Below are 18780 nucleotides of genomic sequence, written 5' to 3' on the forward strand. Positions count from 1 at the left end.
TCGCCCTCCGAAACCGATGGAATATCAGAGGCACTTTGGGGTGGTAAGTGGATTTGGTAGAAAATGAGCGATTCCACACATTTCATGACGTGTGTCCAGCTGATGAGAAAGAAAACTACCTCTCATCATGGGCTAACAATCCCGCAAGTCAATCGCGCGATGAGAGCAAACACCGTAGGATCTGGGGGCACCAGATCTAAAGGAGGAGATTGTGCCCGATTAGAAACCAGATTAGATCTGAAGTCCGATTTGACTATTGAGTTGGCGGCTGAATCATTACACAGTGTAACTGAAATATCAAACCAGTTGAGGAAGAGCTGGCACAGTTCATAGGAGGACAAGTGGACACTTCCCTGTGAGACGTTATAAAGTTGCAATGACGCAGAGGCATGGAACTCCAAAAAACAGCAGCAAGCAACCCGAAGGGGTGAAAGAGGAAGCGAGAAGCCAAAGAATGGATTAGCTTTAAGCCATGAACGAATAGACAGAGAACAGGGGAACAAGTGAGTGAGAGAGCTAGAACAGAGAAAAGCAAGAAGTAGAAAACAAAGAGCCGAGCTGACCTACAAAGTTAAGGTAGCATCGAGCATACAGAACCAGGCTTGAGAGGTTCAAGCGATCCCTATTTGCATATCTATCGAGAACTGAGTACCAGATTGGACTCATCCCGTTAAGACCAGTGAGGTCGAGACTTGGTGAGGAAGAGTCTGTGCACTCTAGTGGCTTGGGGAATCCAAGAACCACCCTACTAAGCATTATCTGTTTCAGGAGACTCAAATTGAGCTCCTCCTTGTAGAACTCTGCTTTAAAGACACAATAAAAGGAAGGCCACCACTGAAAGCTGGACCGGAGACGTAGCCCAGGAGGATTGGGTGAACTCTTATTAATTGTTGTGTTCTTGTATTTGCTTACTATGTTTCTCTCACTGCTTTCCATTTTCCAGTGTTTGTTTATTTTGCAATCTGATCGATCTGTTGCCTAAGATGAGATAAACATTCACCAACACATGAGTCTGTAATACCTTCATTCATTAATTAATTAACTGAGATCACTCACGAGTGATTTTCAGAGCAAATGTTAATATATTAATTAATATTAATACAGTAATCTAAACATGGTTAAATGCTATTCAATATTTTCACTTATAAATTATTTATAAATAAATTATTGTTATTAATGTTCTTTAAAATTATGAATATTATAATTAATAAAATATTGTTATTTATTTATAATATTATTAATAAAACTTTTTTACTAATATTAATGCTTATTAATATATAATAATTTTATTTTTGAATAATATTTATTAATATATTAATTTAAATGAATTATTATTATTATTATTGAAATTTTAATAGTATTTTTTATTAAGGAATTTTAATGTTTTATTGAGTATAATTTTTTATTTTTTTATATAATTCTTCCTCAAGAAAATATATATATGTGCTAATATTTTTGACATTATACCAATTCAGAGAGCTTCAACATGGAGTTTTAAATTTACTGTGAATAAGTAAACTATTAAGGAACTCTTTACCATAGATGACTGGTTTATATCCCAGTGGTTATCCAACTAAAAAATCATGATTTTTCTATCGTATAAAATTTATTTTAGTATCTATTGATGCCTATTTCAAGATTAATATAATTAATCTTACTGTCGTACGTAAAATATTGGCCCTTCCATTGTCTTTAAAACTTACAACATCTAAAAGAAAACATAATTTTATAACACAAATACATCTGCATGAATAAATTCCAGTGTTTGCATTAAACATGGTTGGGTTTGCTACTGTGCGATTTCATGGTGTTGAGCTAATTTGTGTACCTAAATTAACACAATTATTTCTTATCAATCCGGGTTGTTTATGCTTTAAGGCAAGTTCACTATATGTGAAGATCAGATGTAATCAAACCTTGGAAGATAAATTATTCAAAAGCTAAAAGTAGTACATCCTATAACTCTAATTCAATTAGTTTAAAAAGAGGAAAAACGTTGAAATGGTTCTTGACTCAAGAAGTCCACTTTCGCCTCAATTACCACTTAATGAATCAGATATTAAAACCAAGAAATTATGATGGATAAATTATTAATGAAATAAGATCTTAACTTAAGAGACACATAAGGTATTCCATCATAATTCATTCATCTCAATATCAAAATCTCAATAAGAAACTACTTGCATGCAAACAAAGGAAACTAGTTTTAATTTATCATTTTAGTAGAAGGGATGCTCAACTTGAACACTTGTTTTTCCAACTTGATAAAGTGATGAACAAGCTAAGAACTAATGAAATCAATCACTATGTATGAACCATAAAGCAATCTGAAATAAAGCTTTGGAAAACCAGTTCTACAATAACCAGATTACAAGAAAATAAAACTAGTTAACAAGGAAGTGTACTTAGCTTGGAATGGGGACCCTCCACCCTTGCCTTGCACACTTGAGAGGTGATATCAGAAGCTTAAATTCAGTCACACATCCATAGCATTGAACAGCAAGATAATAATAACACAAGTCTTCAAATTAACTCTTCAATCCAAAGGTGTCACAACATAAAAGTATAATAATAAGTCAATACATAAGCCATCAAAGTTTTGGCTTTAAATAAGAAGTCTCATGAAACAAACTGATCTATATTCACTCAAACAAACCCATCTACTCTCATCCACCTATCTAGGTCGAATTCATTACTCCCATCCCAAGAAAGATGACCAATCCTATAGAATCTCAAAACTGCCCTATTTCTATGGGATTTCTGAATTACTAGTCATGATTGACTAGCACCAAATGGGCCTAATAAAGCTTGTTCTGTTCGAACTAAGCATAGCTGGCTTAGTCCTAGTTTCCAAGCTGTCCATCCATGCATTCAATTCATGCCCAAGTGTCCTGCAACCATATCAACCATAGAGCTATTACGGGAATTTCTGAATCTGCCAATTTTGCACTAAAAACCAAACTTTCATAAAAAACTTTAGAAATTGAGAAATTAAAATTAAATACTTGAATGGATATCAAATATACATCAAAATGGGATAAATGAAGGGAAAATGGATGGGAAATAGATGGATTAGTAAGTTTTTTAGAGCAAAAATAAGACCAAATCTAAGGCCCAACATCTCTCCCTTTCTTATCATCAAGCATGTCCCCATGCTTGCTTACTCCTCTTTGACCTTCTTCTCTCTGTAGTAGATGTTGTACCTGTAGATGCTTCTTGTTGTGCTGCCCTGACCAAACAATCCAAACCTGTGTCATGTCTTTCCCTGAACAAAGTTGCTTTGACCTTCTATTTTTCATAATTGGCCTGCCACATATTCTTTTCCTTTAGCCATTTAAATGCTTGCTTAGAAAGTAGATCATTTTTCCGTTTCAGTCTCCCAAATTCTTCATTTAATTTTTCATTTGCCTTAACCAATTTAGAATTATCTTTATTATTTGCCTTGTTTCCCTCTTTTAATTGTTTCTCCAAGATTTTGCTAATTTCCAATTGGTCAGTTAAGTCCCTGATTCTTCCCAAATCGATTTCTTTTTCAAAATCTTGTGTTGTTTTCATTAGTGATGTTGCTGCTGCATCATCATATGAAGAATCCCTCTCAAATACTTCTTGTGCAATGTCATTTTCTTCCTTTTGTCTTGGGGAATATGTTTTTACTTCCTTGTCTAAGTCAATGGGACTTTTATTCCTAAATCTTCTAGGAATAGACATAACAGATGTTTCATTTTCCTGCATGGCCATGTTATTCTGCTGTTTAGCTCTTGTTCTGGGATACAAGGGTGAACTCATCAATCCTTTTTTTCCTGCTCTGTTTCATCCTGTATTTCATTAATCTGTTCTATGAACTGATTTTTAGACATGAACTCTCTCCATACTATGCCCTGTGACCTCACCTGATACTCAACTAGGATTTTGATCAATCCTTAGTGGTAAATCTGTCCTGCTTTAGGCCTGTGTTCATGTTTTACTGTTTCAATCATTCTCAAGAGGCTCCTATATAGGAAATAAGGCAAGTTAATCCTATCCCCTCCCTTAATATGTTGTAGAATGCTGACATGATACAAGTGGGCAACGCTATATCCTCTATCACAAGTCAAAAATTTCTGGATGACCAAAACCAACTCACCCCATGGTTCATTGAACCATTCCCTAGGTATCCCTTTTGTTCTATCAAAAGTCCCTTTCCGGTTCTTCTCAAGAAATAAAGTCCAAGCTTTCTCCTTAAAGTGCAGGCCTTTGTAATACTTCTCACCTATCATGGGTAGGTCTAAAGCTTGGGAAAGATATTCCTGTGTTACAGGAAAAATAACATCTCCTACCCATGTCTAGTCCTGACTGAAGTTATTTATAAAGTCCCTGGTTATTTGTTCAGAGTGGCCATCAAATTTTTGTAAAAATCTTATCATCCCTACTTGGTAAAGTTTTTCTATAGTTTCCTTCCCCCAACTATCTATCTGAAATATTGGCTCTACTCTGACTGACATTGTTTCTGAAAACTAGTGCATGAATGCCTCTGTTGTTACTAATTTCATCTTGATAATAAAAATATAACAATTGTTCGTTTTCAAAATGAAATTTTGAAAGCAAAGAAGCTTACCTTCCTCCTCTCAACAATTTAACTCTGATTCCCTTAACCTTTGTTTACTCTTTCTCTACAGCAGCACTGTTTTAGTTCCCTTTTCAAGCAAGCAAACACTTGTATACCCTTGTCAATATGTTAATCTCTGTTCTTGAAAACAAAATACATATGCAAACAATGTTCCATGTATGTTCATCGCCTTATACTATTGCCAAAATCAAACCATAGTTTAACTGTGTATGTACAATCAAGAAAAATAAGGAATGTTTTGACTACAACGCATCCATATGGCTCTCGGCCTCATCATAAAAAATTTCAAAAATGCTCTCGGCTGTATCATAAAAAATTTGCAAAAATGCTCTCGGCCTCATCATAAAAGTTTTGGAGATTGCAAACATGCTCTCGGCCTCATCATAAAAGTTTGAAGATTGTAAACATGCTCTCGGCATCAAAACAAAAAATGATAAAAAAACATAGCGCATTTAAATTGAGTTTTAAATGGCTCAGCAAATGAACTCCCTTTGGCAACCAAAAATCACACATGACATGGCTCGTTCGGTCCTTAGAAACTTCAATCCCCTGTTTCGGTTAAAAAAAAACAAAAACGTGCAGCAGCAAAGGTTCATAACAGAGACATATGGTGTTTTCATGCATATGATATGTTAGGGATTGACTGTTGTTGAAGTGTTAGTGGAACAGCGCGCAATAAAACAAAGTGTATAATGAAAACAAGGTGTAGTGCGCATTTCAACCAATAACGCGCACAATTCAATCAACAAATACTACCATGCAACATAAACACGCCATAACAATCATATTTCGGTGCCTCCTTTGTTCATAGACTTCGTTGTGAACACGACACGCCGTTAAAACTACACATAGAATGCCAGACCCTAACATGTTATCCATGCAATGAGTTCACATTTAAATGCTGCGCGATTCACTAGTAGTTTATGCCATGATTTACCCAATGAATCAATTGATTTATTGTTGTGGTTTCGGCGTTACCTGTTGTCAACGCGTGCTGAGGAATATTCGGTGCTCCAAATCCCTGTTCAACCCTTCAATTGACTGGTGGCAAGGGCAGAGTAACATAACCATTAATAACAGATAGTTCACAACTTATACTCCACTATTTGTTGAGCTTAAATAATTATTCCATTACCTGATTGAATCGCGAAAATCAGTGATCACTAGTCGTTAGAACCGGGATGATTTTCCTTCTTAAATCCCCCTAAACTCGCTTCACTCTCCTTTTCACTAGTTTTCAGCTCTAAACACCATATTTCTGAGCTATTTGGCAATGAGGAATGGGGTTTAAACAGTGCAATAACTCGGTCGGTTCATGACCGTTTCATGGGTGTACTATGCGCCTCTCGTTCTTTGGTGTTACAGTGCGTGGTTGGTATGGTCGTCCTGTTTGACCAGTCGCCCGACTGTGTCATGAGGATGGCCGAACCATCATTTTATTTTGAATGGCATGCACATAACCCTTGTACAGTGCACTGCCCAATGACAACCAGTTGCCATGCCACGGTGTTGACCCCGTACCTGTGTGCTGGCCGTTTGTCGTTCTGGTTATATTCTTTTATTCATTGCTTAACCTTTGGTTGTGTTTAACATTATTGCCACCTTCGTGTGCTCCTCATGCGTGCAATGATATTCAGGCATCGTTTGTATTGCAATGAGTGGGGTATGCAATTATCATTTGACAATACCCCGCCGCAATACTTATATGCACAGTCGTGCCATATGGTTTGCGCGCGGCTGTCCACCATTCCTTATATCATATGCGCCCTTCCTAAGTTTATACCATATGCCTTAACTTATGTCATATACCATATGCTTTATATCATATACTATATCCTTTAACTTTATATCATATGCGCTTTGGGTTATGATATATATATGACTATAGCGCATGCACACCATTTGGACTATGGCATATAATTTGATATGGTATATATTTGCTTTGATTTCCATATAGCGCATGAGTTTTGTTTGTTTTGATTATATAGCACATCTTTATAATTATAAAATGACCATCTTGGGTCATATTTAAAATTATCACCATCACTAATGCTTGAGTTGTATGTGCAGGTTGAAAAGTTGTCCCAGTTTGGTCTTTTTAAGCTCTTAAAGAAAAATACTTAGGGGTTAATGGGGTTAATGAAAATAGGGAATATGTATGGAAATGAAATGGAATATGATGTATAAGGGTTATAGGGTATGTATAGGGAATATAGGATATGAAATGATAATGAATATCCTCAGGTACTAATTTCAACTTAACAAAAACTAAAAATTTCTAAAAAAAATTTGAATTTTCAAGCACAAAATGACTATACATATACTCCCCTAGATGATGTCTATACAAGTGGGATGAAATCAATTGATCAGATGTTGTAGATGGATCAAAAAGTAAACTTTATTGCTGCTCCTTGTTCTTCACGCTCTGGTTCTTAAATTGTTGGTCAAGTCCCTCTGTAATGATTCTTTGTTTCAGGTCCCTCTGCACTTCTGACAGAATATGTACATGTTGTTATGACATTGGCAGGTCTTTCAGGTCCCTCGACAATGATTTCTTATTTCAGGCCCCTCTGTTGACAATACAAGTTCCTTCTATACTTCAGCTTTACATTTAAAGATCTGATGCAAGTCTCCCCCTTGTTTAAGATGTGACTTGTCCTCAAGTCAATTGTTGCTGGAGAGTCCCTGCATTGAAATTATGTGAGAACACTAGACCAAGAATAAGGAATTCATAGAGTCCAATTTGCCCTGGTTTTCCCCTATGAATTCGTGTTTGCTAAGTGCCAGTTGCCTGGTTTTCACTAGCAAACAAAATTATTTGTTATATATATATATATATATATATATATATATATATATATATATATATAGATTTTATGTTGTTTTTTTAATTTTTTATATTTTTTTTTTTTTATTCAACTACAAGACTGGAAGATGGCTGAGCCTGGTGTGCCATGATTTCCAGTTCTGTATCTTCTATCAGTTGTTTCATAAATGCTTCTTTACTGATAGGGCTATTATAAACTTTGAGCCTATGTCCATTCACTATAAATGAGGTGGAGTCCTGGTCAATTGTCCTGATCTTGACTGCTCCATTGTCAAAGATTTCGTCAATTTCATATGGGCCTAGCCAGTGTGTTGTGAACTTTGCTTTGAAGTCTTTGGATTTGGAGTCAAAAAGTAATGCCCAGTCTCCCTTGTGAAATGTCTTTGTTTTGATATATCTGTCGTGCCACTTCATTCTTTGTCGTTGCACCAATGTAGTATGTTCTATGGCTTGTTGACGATGCTCATCCAATTGATTCAGTTCCATGATCCACTGCTGTTGTGCTTCTGTCAGGTCTAGTCCTAGTTCAGCTGCTAGTCTGTATGTTTGTATCTGAAACTCTATTGGAAATAAGCCCCCTTTTCCATATAATAACTGGTATGGACTAAAACCAGTTGTATTCTTCCATGTGATTCTGTAGGCCCATAGTGCATCTTTTAATTTTCCAGACCAATCTTTTCTGTTCAGCTGTACTATTTTTGTCATGATATTTTCTAGGACTTTGTTTGTTGATTCAACCTATCCATTTGCTTGAGGATGATATGGTGTAGACTTCTTGTGTTTGATCTTGTATTTCTCTGTTAGATCTCGTACCAGCTTTGATGTAAACTGTGTTCCTTGATCCGTTACAATTTGTCTAGGTACTCCATATCTGACAAATATTTCTTCAAAAAGAAAGGTGACCACTGTATCTTCTGTTGCTATGTTCACTGCTTTAGCCTCTGCCCATTTGGTTACATAATCGGTACATACTAGGATGTACCTCTTTCCATTTGATGGTGGATTGATAGGTCCAACAAAGTCAAGTGCCCGTTGCTCAAACGGTTCTATGAGGACCTGTGGCTTCAGCGGCATCTCATCTGTTGTGATTGGTCTCTCTGTTCTCTGGCAACTGTCACATTGCTTGACATATGCCTTAGAGTCTCTGAAGATGGATGGCCAGTAATATCCCAGTTGCAGCACCTTATATGTTGTTCGCTTGTCTGCAAAATGGCCACCACATGGTTCATCGTGACATGCTCTTAGAATGTCTAATATTTCATCTTCTCGCACACATTTTCTAATTATCAGATCTGAACGAGTATAAAATAAATCACCATTTACCCAACTATACCTAGAGCTTTCTCTAACAATTTTTTGTTTTTGCTTTTTAGAGAATTGAGTTGGAAACTTTCCAAAAGATAAATAGTTTGCAATGTCTGCAAACCATGGTGTTTTTACTGTTATGGCAAACAGGTGTTCATCTGGAAAGTTATCTACAACTGGATTTGGATCGTTGGGTGAATGTATGTGGGACAGAAAGTTAGACACTTGATTTTCCTTGTCTGGCCAGTCTTGTATTGTGATATTAAATTCTTGCAATAACAGTAACCATCTTGTTATTCTTCCATTGTTGATGGGTTTATTCATCAAGTATTTGATTGCTGAATGATCTGTATTAATGAAAACTCGATATCGTGTTATATAGTGTCTGAATTTGTTTACTGCATGTATAATGGCTAACATTTCTTTCTCTGTGACTGTGTAGTTCAATTCTGCAGGTGTTAGATTCTTTCTTATAAAGTATATTTCATAATTGAACAAGTTGTCTTTCTGCCCAAGAGAGGCACCTATCGCGGTATCAGATGCATCAGTTGATATATGAAATGGCAAAGACCAGTTTGGCCCACGGAGAACGGGTGCGACTGATAATTTCTCTTTTAGAATTTGAAATGCATTTTGACAGTCATTTGTCCAGTGAAATTCAATATCTTTTGCCAATAGTTTGAACGGAGGTTGGGTTATTTTACTGAAGTTTTCAATGAATCGTCTATAATAGCCTGCATAGCCTAAGAAACTTCTTACCTCTTTCTGTGTTGTAGGAGGCATTAATTCCACTAGGATTTGGATTTTTGTTGGATCCACCTTAATTCCTGAAGCGGAAATATGGTGTCCCAGAACTATTCCTTCTGTCAACATCATATAGCATTTCTCATTGCTTAATGACAAATTTGCTTCAATGCATCGTTTCAGAACATTCTCAAGGTTATTTAGGCAATCATTATATGTGTTTCCATAAACTGTGAAGTCATCCATATAAACCTCTACAGATTCATGAATTAGATCAGCAAATATTGCAAGCACTGCTTGTTGAAAAGTTGCAGGTGCATTGTATAAACAAAATGGCAAAACATTATATGCATAGGTTCCCCATGGGCAAGTAAATGTTGTCTTGTCTTGGTCTTCTGTTGCTATTCTTATCTGGTTGTATCCGCTAAACCCATCCAAGAAGGAGAAAAATTTCTTTCCAGCTAATGAGTCTAACACTTGATCAATGAATGTTAGAGGAAAATGATCTTTTAGTGTAGCTTTGTTTAGTTCCCGATGGTCCACACATACCCTCCACTTTCCATTTTTCTTTGGTACAATAACCAGTGGAGAAACCCATTGACTATCTGAAATAGGATAGATGAATCCAACATTTAACAATTTTTGCAATTCCTCTTTTACTATTTCTTTCATCATGGGATTCATTCGTCTTTGAGGTTGTCTTATAGGTTTGAGTTGATCATCTATATAGATGTGGTGGATAAATGTGCTAGGATGGATTCCTTGCATGTCAATATAATCCCAGGGAAAAGCTTTTGAATATTTTTGTAATAATGCAATTACCTCTTGCTCTTGTGCTGATTGCAATTCGTTTCCAATATTTAAATGTTTTCCAGGATATACCTCAATTGTTTTTATTGTTGGATTGGAGATTTTGTTTACAGGAAAGATGTCTATGAAAGATTTCCGCAAAGTTTGAACAGTACAAGTTTCCTGAAAGCATTGATTCAAAAGGTTACTTGCAGCTTCATATTTGACTTATCTAAGCCGCTCTGAAATACTTGGTTCTGAAATGAAAAGATCCATTAAGTCTTCATTCTCTTCTTCTTCTCTAAAATCAAAGAATTGATCTATACTTAAAACTGATTTAGTTTGTTGTTTTTCTTGAGTTTCAAGCACTGATTCTAAAGAAGTTGATTGTGAAGGTGAATAAAGAGCAATGTGTTTCCTTTCATCTCCATGTGAAATAATCATGCTTCCTGATCTACATCCTATGAAGGCATCAACGGTAGCTAACCATGGTCTGCCTAAGATTAGAGGATGTCCTCCCAAATTTGTTTTTGGTTGCAAGATAAGGAAGTCAATAGGATACTCCCATGAATCCAAAGAGACTATGATATCTTCTAATATTCCTTCAGGAACAACTTTAGATCTATCTGCTAATTCTAAGATTGTAGAGGTTGATCTAATGTTGTTTAAATGCAAAGTTTTCATTGTCTCCATTGTCATTACATTTATAGCTACTCCCAAGTCTATTAATGTGTTTGGTACTGAGAAATTATTTATTGATATAGTAACCATAGGGATACCAGGATCAATATATTTCTCTACTATGGTTTGTGTAGACATGAGGCTTGCTAGTTTACCAATGACTTGGATTGCAGTAGGATCCTTCTTCTTTTTCCCTGATTTCTTAATGCACAATTCCTTTATTGTTTTAGCATATATTGGTATTTCTTTAATTGCCTTCAACAAAGGAATTTTTACATAAGCATTTTTTAACTCATCTAAGATATCAAATTTAGGAAGGGTTATTTCTTTTTGTTGTTCCACTAATCTTTCAGGATAAGGTGGTGTTTGTGTTGTAATGTTTGTTCCTTTCTGAATTTGTATCTCAGTTTGTGATGTTTCAAGTTATTCTCCTTGTTCAGTTGGTTCTTCTATGATTGGAGGAGAATCCTTTTTAAGCACTTTTCCAAACCTCAGATGGACATCATTAAGAGGAAGAATTGAGTATGTGGGAAAGCATGTTTCTTCCTCTATAGTGTATGCAGATTTGTCCACCTTATTATTCGGAGTTGCCATTAGTTGGGCTGGTAATTGAGTTGGTCTGGGTTGATTTGTGGGTAGCTGTAACTGTTGTGGTTGGGTCAACAATGGTGGTGGATTCTGCGGTGGAAATGGGATGGATTGTGGATATGCAGAATGTTGTTGTTGAAATGGTATGGATTGTGAATATTGTGGATATGCAAATGGCTGTTGGTATTGTTGCTGGTATTGTTGTTGATACTGTTGAGGTGGCTAGTTTCCATAACCATATCCTCTCCAACCTTGTGCAGGTTGTTGTGAATATTGTTGTGGAGGCCAATCTTGACATGGCATTGGAGGGGTCCAATGATTTTGAGGTGGATAGAGGTAATTTTGTTGAGGGAATTGTTGCTGATTTTGTTGAGGCATCCTAGGTTGCCATGGTCTTCGTGGTGCTACATAATATAAACCTTTTATTCCTGGCACTTCTTCCATTAATCTCATTTTTAATTCTTTCAATCTTAGACAATTTTCTATGGAATGTTTTTTTGTACAAAGATCACAAACCTGAACACTATCCAAAGGACATTCTCTCCGTGGATGTTTCTTTCTACATTTGGAACAAAAGATTGCTAGAGCTTGTTCTTGTTCTTCTTTCTTCTTGTTTTCCTTTAGCACATCTACTTGTGTCCCTAATGTACTCAGGAGGTCTGTTTTGAAGTTTTACAATAAGCTTCCTATTTCAGCTCTTGTTATCCCTCCTACAGTTGACTTTGCTACTTTTGAACTTGCTTCTCTTCTTCCTGTTTTTGATCTTCCTCTAGAATATTTTTGACATAACTCAACAATTTCTTTGAATGGTAGGTTTGAAATGTCTCCTTTACCCATCACATTCAAAATGTCAAGGTATTCATCCCTTACACCCTTGAGAAAGATTGTTCGAATCTTTTCTTGATTTAGAGAGTGTTGTTTAGATTTTTGTAGATTATATGCAAATCTTTCCAAATATTCTTCTAAACTTTCATCTTCTTGTTGTGTCATTCTGAAAACATCTTCCTTTGAATCTCTAGATCTACAATAAGCTTGATATTTTTTAAGGAAGACTGATCTCATATCATCCCAAGAAGCTATTGTTTGTTCTCCTAAACCCATAAACCATTTCAAAGTTGTTGCTCTTAATGTTGCAGGGAAAAGACGAAGTTTATGAATGTCATCAGTGTATCCATATGTTTTACATATAATATCAAATTCAAACATAAATGCATCAGGATCTTCCATGGACATTTCATAAAAATTTGGCAATATAGAAGGTGGAATATTTTTCATTTTCACTTCTTCTCCTAATATTGCACTTGTGTCTACTATTGGAAAGCCAAAGGTAGCCTCTTGATCATAACCATCTTCTTGTCTTTTCCGATCGTTTTCTATCTTTCTATCATTTTCTTGTTTTGCCTCCTCCTCTCTCTTTCTTCTCCATTCTCTTTGTTGTCTTTCATATTCAGCTCGTTGTTCTGGAGTGAAAATAACAGATCCATGTCCCTCTTCTGCCATTGGTTGGTTTGTTTCAATTTTGAGTGGAGTTTCAGGTTGTTGGAAGATAGGAGGATTTATGGATGGAAAGACAGGTTGTTTTCCTTTGATAATTTCTTTTTGTTTTCCAGAAATTGAAGATTTTTTTTGCTTTGCTTCCAAAAATAACAAAGCTTGCCTCTCAATTAAAGTTAATTGTTCTCCAGTTCTTTGTTTTTCTGCCAATTCCTCAATTATTGGATTACTAGTAACTGGGGTGTTTGATGATCCTATTTCTCTTTGTGGGGGGTTTTTAATAAATCTACCTTGAGGATCTCTATATCTAGGCATAAAGAAACATAACTAAAAAGAGATGTAACTAATATTTTTGTTGTTTTGAAATTTATCTTTCTATTGACTATGCCGATATTTGCCTCCCCGGCAACGGCGCCAAAATGTTGAGCTAATTTGTGTACCTAAATTAACACAATTATTTCTTATCAATCTGGGTTGTTTATGCTTTAAGGCAAGTTCACTATATGTGAAGATCAGATGTAATCAAACCTTGAAAGATAAGTTATTCAAAAGCTGAAAGTAATACATCCTATAACTCTAATTCAATTAGTTTAAAAAGAGGAAAAACATTGAAATGGTTCTTGACTCAAGAAGTCCACTTTCGCCTCAATTACCACTTAATGAATCAGAGATTAAAACCAAGAACTTAAGATGGATAAATTATTAATTAAAGAAGTTCTTAACTTAAGAGACACATAAGGTGTTCCATCATAATTCATTCATCTCAATATCAAAATCTCAATAAGAAACTACTTGCATGCAAACAAAGGAAACTAGTTTTAATTCATCATTTTAGTAGAAGGGATGCTCAACTTGAACACTTGTTTTTCCAACTTGATAAAGTGATGAATAAGCTAAGAACTAATGGCGGAGATTGTGCCTGATTAGAAACCGGATCTGGAGGGAGAATTAAGCCGCGACATATAAAAGTCTGAAGTCCGATTTGACTATTGAGTTGGTGGATGAATCATTACACAGTGCAGCTGAAATATCGAACCGATTGAGGAAGAGCTGGAACAGTTCATAGGAGGACAAGTGGCCACTTCCCTGTGAGACGTTATAAAGTTGCAATGACGCAGAGGCATGGAACTCCAAGCAAACAGCAGCAGGGAACCCGAAGGGGAAAAGAGGAAGCGAGCAGCGAGATAATGGATTAGCTTAAAGCCATGAACGAATAGACAGAGAATAGGGGAACAAGCGAGTGAGAGAGCTAGAACAGAGAAAAGCAAGAAGTAGAAAACAGAGAACCGAGCTGACCTACAAAGTTAAGGTAGCATCGAGCATACAGAACTAGGCTTGAGAGGTTCAAGTGATCCCTGTGAGCATATCTATCGAGAACTGAGTACCAGATTGGACTCATCCCATTAAGACCAGTGAGGTCAAGACATGGTAAGGAAGAGTCTGTGCACTCTAATGGCTTGGGGAATCCAAGAACCACCCTACTAAGCATTATCTGTTTTAGGAGAATCAAATTGAGCTCCTCCTTGTAAAACTCTGCTTTAAAGACACAATAAAAGGAAGGTCACCACTGAAGGCTGGACCGGAGACGTAGCCCAGGAGGATTGGGTGAACTGCTTATTAATTGTTGTGTTCTTGTATTTGCTTACTATGTTTCTCTCACTGCTTTCCATTTTCCAGTGTATGTGTATTTTGCAATCTAATTGATCTGTTGCCTAAGATAAGATAAACATACACCAACACATGAGTCTGTAAAACCTTCATTAATTAATTAATTAACTGAGATCACTCATGAATGATTTTCAGAGCAAATGTTAATATATTAATTAATATTAATATAGTAATCTAAACATGGTTAAATGCTATTCAATATTTTCACTTATAAATTATTTATAAATAAATTATTGTTATTAATGTTCTTTAAAATTATGAATATTATAATTAATAAAATATTGTTAGATATCATTTTTGGGATTCAACTGCGTTAAGTAAGTCATTCAAACGTATGACCATTTCCATGAGAGGCAGTCGTAACTGACTAATTTCTCATGATTTTTGAATAGTTCACTTAGCACTCATTGCATCAGGTGATGCTCACAGGGGTGAAGAAGTGGGATTGAAACTAGTGAAATGTGGAGAAAGAATCGCATAGCATCAATCATCACTTCCGGGGATTGCACCCAGTAACCAGGACTTCCCAGGAGGTCACCCATCCCAGAACTCCTCTGGCTCAAGCGCGCTTAACTGTGGAGTTTTTCCCCACAATCAAGCCCACTTAGCTTGCTACCCCATTTGCAAAACCTTAGCAAGTATTGTGCCTCATGAACCATTCAAGTAGAGATCCCTTGACTCTTTTTGAATTTAAGTATGGGGATTTACGCAGTGCATTATATTAGATATCATTTTTGGGATTCAACTGCGTTAAGTAAGTCATTCAAACGTATGACCATTTCCATGAGAGGTAGTCGTAACTGACTAATTTCTCATGATTTTTGAATAGTTCACTTAGCACTCATTGCATCGGGTGATGCTCACAGGAGTGAAGAAGTGGGATTGAAACTAGTGAAATGTGGAGAACGAATCACATAGCATCAATCATCACTTTCGGGGCTTGCACCCGGTAACCAGGACTTCCCAAGAGGTCACCCATCCCAAAACTCCTCTGGCTCAAGCGCGCTTAACTGTGGAGTTTTTCCCCACAATCAAGCCCACTTAGCTTGCTACCCCATTTAGTTTAAAAAGAGGAAAAACATTGAAATGGTTCTTAACTCAAGAAGTCCACTTTCGCCTCAATTACCACTTAATGAATCAGAGACTAAAACCAAGAACTTAAGATGGATAAATTATTAATGAAAGAAGCTCTTAACTTAAGAGACACATAAGGTATTCCATCATAATTCATTCATCTTAATATCAAAATCTCAATAAGAAACTACTTGCATGCAAACAAAGGAAACTAGTTTTAATTCATCATTTCAGTAGAAGGGATGCTCAACTTGAACACTTGTTTTTCCAACTTGATAAAGTGATGAATAAGCTAAGAACTAATGAAATCAATCACTCTGCATGAACCATAAAGCAATCTGAAATAAAGCTTTGAAAAACCAGTTCTACAATAACCAAATTACAAGGAAATAAAACTAGTTAACAAGGAAGTGTACTTAGCTTGGAATGGCCTTGCCTTGCGCACTTGAGAGGTGATATCAGAAGCTTAAATTTAGTCACACATTTATAGCATTGAACAGAAAAATAATAATAACACAAGTCTTCAAATTAACTTTTAAATCCAAAGGTGTCACAGCATAAAAGTATAATAATAAGTCAAAGTTTTGGCTTTAAATAAGAAGTCTCATGAAACAAACTGATCTATATTCACTCAAACAAACCCATCTACTCTCATCCACCTATCTAAGTCAAATTCATTACTCCCATCCCAAGAAAGATGACCAATCCTATAGAATCTCAAAACTGCCCTATTTCTATGGGATTTCGGAATGACTAGTCATGATTGACTAGCACCAAATGGGCCTAATAAAGCTTGTTCTGTTCGAACTAAGCATAGCTAGCTTAGTCCTAGTTCCCAAGCTGTCCATGCATGCATTCAATTCATGCCCAAGTGTCCTGCAACCATATCAACCATAGAGCTATTACGGGAATTTCTGAATCTGCCAATTTTGCACTAAAAACCAAACTTTCATAAAAAACTTTAGAAATTGAGAAATTAAAATTAAATACCTGAATGGATATCAAATATACATCAAAATGGGATAAATAAAGGGAAAATGGATGGGAAATAGATGGATTAGTAAGTTTCTTAGAGCAAAAATAAGACCAAAACTAAGGCCCAACACATGGTTGGTCGAGGAATGCATTTGTGAAACACTGAAACTACCATAGCTCCAATAAGAGGACCAAACCAGAAGACACATTGCAATGTAACAAACAAAATTTAATTCCATAACTAAAACACTCACAAATAGAAAACCTGCACTAGTGAAAAAAAACCTAAGACAGTATAATCTTCTTCTTACGTGTGTTGGAAAGGCAGCAAAAAAATTGACACAAACAAACAATATGAATTGGAGCCTTTCAATTGATCACACAAAACTTATGATTACAATGAACTCGCTAAGCGGTATTTAATTTTTTTTGGAATAGCTACTCGCCCTAAATAACTTAATGTGTAGACACACTAAATTTTGACTTCTCCAAATATATACTAAAGTCAACTGACTCACACTTAACTCATTTAACTCACACTCTAAATCTGGACTACACTTAACGTAGGTTATCTCTTCATGCATCACTCGACTTGGATTTTGCTAGATCTTCATGTGAGAGTAAATACTATTTCCAACACACCCCTTAATTACGACCTATGAATCAAAATGACTGAAACGTGACTCAACTATGTCTGCCAAGCATAAAATAGAAATCATCTCAATCATCACTCAAACATGCATGTTGGTCTATGTCTCAACCAAGCTTACAATGAGTTAAAACTTTTACAATATTGCATTATTTTTTGTTTCTTCCAGATTCTATGTCCTCCAAATTGCTCCATTCTCTTTTGTGCATTCTTGAAATAGGTTTCATATTTATTTACTTCTTGTTTTTGCAATGTTTCTATGATTTGTTTTCAATTTGTGTTGAAAAAATCTGATCTTGTCTTTTAAAGCTTCTTCTTAGAAATTCATTCAACTATGGAATGTTGCTACAACACTCCATCTTCAAACTATCTTCTTCCCTATGTTTCTTGTGCTTCATATACCTATCTTTCTTTCTGCCATATTTGTTGATAGCAGGATCTTATCTCTTCTTGACTCCATTGCTGAAAAATGCTTTTAATGCATTATTCCTTGTTTTCATAAACTTCCATATCTTTCTCTTTACTTTCATCATTAGGTACTGCTACTTTTTGTTTGTAGTCTGCACATTCAGGGTCCTCATTAGGCTTACATGTAAAATCATAATCAAACTCCCTTTTCTAGTTCACCACTTCATGTAGTTCTTTTATTACAACTGTTGCTTTAAGGCTCTCATCAATTCAGTGAATTGGCTTCTTCATCTCTTCTTCAATGAGCTTTAAATATGCATCAAACTTATTAGCAATTTTGTAACTTTGAACTTCTACTCCCATGTTATTTTGAACACTTGCATATTAAAAAGTAATCTTAAGATCATATTTGTTATGCTCTTAAGTGAGAGCTTCCAGCACTACCTCTTCCTAATGTGATTTACACCGAAAAATCTTCTCAAAAAACTACCTCTTCCTTTTATGCCTTCTTTTCCGCTCTTTTACAAAACCTCTGTTGTTGCAAACAGGTTGGCGTCCAAGCACAAGTGGGTTTCTCTCAGAAAATAACAACATATCAATTCTTTATTTTTGTTGCATCATGTGCAGCTAGTCATCATTAGTTAAATTATCTTCATCAAATTTAACATCACCATAACTCTCATCTACTCTAATGTGGGATATCTGAGCAAGCATGTGCTCATTAACAATTTCAACTTCACCAAATTCATCAAATGTGGATGGATTCATTGATTCATATCTCACTTTGCAGTAATGATCTACATGTGTTCCGTCAAAGTGGGATTCACCATCATTACACAATCCATGTTACAACGGAGTCTTGGAACATTTATATGCTCTTTCTCTTTTTCACACACAAAAGATTCAATTTTTTTCTATGCAATCTTTGATACATTTTCTTCATCCATATGCAGGGCTGCATAATGGGTTTCA

This window comes from Pinus tabuliformis, chromosome J (assembly GCF_031772625.1).
Source record: "Pinus tabuliformis cultivar Carrire ecotype Pingquan chromosome J, CPIR1, whole genome shotgun sequence".
In the NCBI taxonomy this organism is placed as follows: Eukaryota; Viridiplantae; Streptophyta; class Pinopsida; order Pinales; family Pinaceae; genus Pinus; species Pinus tabuliformis.